At 37.2% G+C, this 2,637-nt stretch overlaps 1 long non-coding RNA gene across 1 annotated transcript in view; it reads right to left on the bottom strand.

Annotated features, from left to right (window-relative positions):
- Window positions 1–682: 682 nt before the first annotated feature.
- LOC112487547 (uncharacterized) overlaps window positions 683–2,637 on the bottom strand; it is a 5,332-nt gene continuing 3,377 nt past the window's right edge. The window contains exons 2-3 of the long non-coding RNA XR_003050719.1: window positions 1,415–1,527; window positions 683–1,261 (exon numbers count right to left, since the gene is read on the bottom strand). This is a non-coding gene — a long non-coding RNA (uncharacterized LOC112487547). The remainder of the gene's footprint in view (window positions 1,262–1,414; window positions 1,528–2,637) is intronic.

A 2,637-nucleotide genomic window follows, 5' to 3' on the forward strand; every position in this document is an offset into this window, starting at 1 on the left:
TTCTTACTTATTTCATTGACTGATCTTGGCAAATTCAATGAGAACAGCACGAGTGAAGCCTCCACCACCCTGACCACAAGCTGTACACCAGTGAAAGGTCACAGATAATTACGGAAATAAAAACATATACAAAAAATATATATATAAATAAAGTTTGCTGAATTCTTCAACATATATAACATGGCAAAAACTGAAATTTTGTAGTCCTGACCAGGATGTAGCTTCTCCAAATTTCAGTTTCTGGTCTTGTGGATCAAAAGGAGGTAATTAACCTAATGAATCCTGAATGTAAATATACCACCGAAAGACAAACTTATCTTTTTAATGATCCTCTCTACAGCATCCAGTCAGCATCTGCCAACACAAGACAAGAGGGAGAATTTATAAATATAACAGATAAAAGTACTTAAAATCATTTTTGAATGATTGTGTTTAAGTACTTTTGTTTGTTCTGTTTATGCAAAAACTTAAAGACCATAAAATAAAAAGGGTAACAAACAAAAGAACTACACAAATTCACTAATTTTACAAAATTCATTTTAAAATCTGTATTGAAAGCACAGACAAAAACAAACAAACAAACAACTTTACTTAATACCCATTAAGAAGAAAAATTAAGAACATAACCACAATAAATAGACAAAGATACAATCATTTCAATGTCAAAACATATGTAAAGACCCACACAAATGAAAAAAAAAAAAAAACCCAATTACTAGTCAATTTATGTAAAATACCAAAAGATAAAATGTAATAAAATCTATTAACATAAGAACCATCAGTCAAAAACAGGAAGAAATCCTCAGAATATCTAGACTGTTGGCGTCTGTTTCTGGAAGGAAGGGGTGGAGTTAGGGAGACATAGAGCAATACAAATATTCTCCAAGAGGACCTGGAGAATAACAACTTAAGGTGTAAAGCATAATGAGTTGAACTTGTACGTTACCACCTGTCCAGCATAGAAATGTTGTTGACACCGTAAGGTTACTCTAAACTGGACAGACAGTTGAACCTCAAGGTTATGACTCTTTTTGGTTTAAACCCTAATTGATAGAAAGCATACTTATGACAATGGGAGTGAAGGGGGGAGAAGGTATTAACAATCAAATGGTTGATTTCAGTCAACACTCCTAAACCTCTTAGACCAAACCATAAAGAACTAAAAGTACAAAATCAAACCCTGGTCCACCCTGGACTGAAGGTGTAGAGTGGTGATGGTCCAAACACTGGTCATCTCCAGGTACACTACTGCAGATAGGTCCTTTTAAAAAAAAAAAACACTCCAAAAAATATTAAACATGAAAGACAAACAACTCAGACATAAAAATACAAATACTCTCCAAGTTCCCTTCACATAGAGTCTGTAGTATAATTTACTTCAGATACTGTCTAGCATGAAGTAAAGCCAACTCACCCACTTCAAGTTGTCTCAAATCATAGAGAAAGAATTGCTGGAGGAAGACATCCAGAACGTCCAACCTCCAGAATAACTTGAGAACAAGGTAGAGGCCACAGGCAGGATAGAATCTTTACAAAAAAAACCTCAGTCAAAAAGACAGAGATGGCTACTGTACCAACAGACAAGTATGGGAAAATAAAGGTTGAACACAAATTGTAGCCCAATGTCAAACAGCAAACCACAAACATCAGCCCATTACAATCAGTAACATCCACTTAGTTTTATATAATAAAATTAAAGCTAAAAAAAAAAAAAAACTAAACTAAAAGATGAATTAAAAACCACAAATGCTTACTTATTAAAATAGTGAAAGTGAATTATTTGTCATTGTGATGCAGCACACCAAATTAAAAAATATCTGCTGTTTATGTAAAACCCAATAAAAACCATAAAACAACAGGTTAAACAAGAGAACAAAACAAATTCAATTTTCATGCAAGACGAACATAAAGACTCACAAATGAAAAGAACCTTAGAAATTTAAATATAGTCACAATCAAACCAAATCACACATTCATTGTTATTTAATTCACAATATTCTGCGGAGACCAACCAGATTTATTATTTAAAAAAAAAAAAAAAAAAACACGTAAAGACCTACAAATAAAAATCATAAGAACCAAACAAAACCTATTTTAACTTATCAAGACAACAAAAATAAACTAATAAGTCATAGCAATACATTTTGCCTTAACCAGAAAAAAAAAGAAAAAAAAAAAAAAAACAAAGTAATTATTCCCTCTCCTTGAATCGCAACCTTAACGTGGTGGAGGGGTTTGAGTATCCGAATGAACCTAGGAGCTATGTTGTCGGGGGCTTAACGCCCCTGGTAGGGTCTCCCAAGGCAAACAGGTCCTAGGCGACGGATCAGACAAATAGCGGTTCAACCCCCCCCCCTTGATGAAGAAAAAGACAGCAAAGAGGTTCACGTCGCCCGGATTGGCGTCACCGGGGCCCCACTCTGGAGCCAGGCCCGGGGTTGGGGCTCGCAGGCGAGCGCCTGGTGGCCGGGTCCTTGCTCACGGGACTCGGCCGGGCTCAGCCCGAACAAGCGACGTGAGTCCGCTTTCCAGTGGGCCCACCACCCGCAGGAAGGCCCACAAGGGGCCGGTGCCTTGTGATTTGGGTGGCGGTTGTGGGCGGAGACCACGACGGCCCAATCCCTGGACAACCACTCT

This window comes from Cynoglossus semilaevis, chromosome 9 (genome assembly GCF_000523025.1).
Source record: "Cynoglossus semilaevis isolate Cse_v1.0 chromosome 9, Cse_v1.0, whole genome shotgun sequence".
Lineage (NCBI taxonomy): Eukaryota > Metazoa > Chordata > Actinopteri > Pleuronectiformes > Cynoglossidae > Cynoglossus > Cynoglossus semilaevis.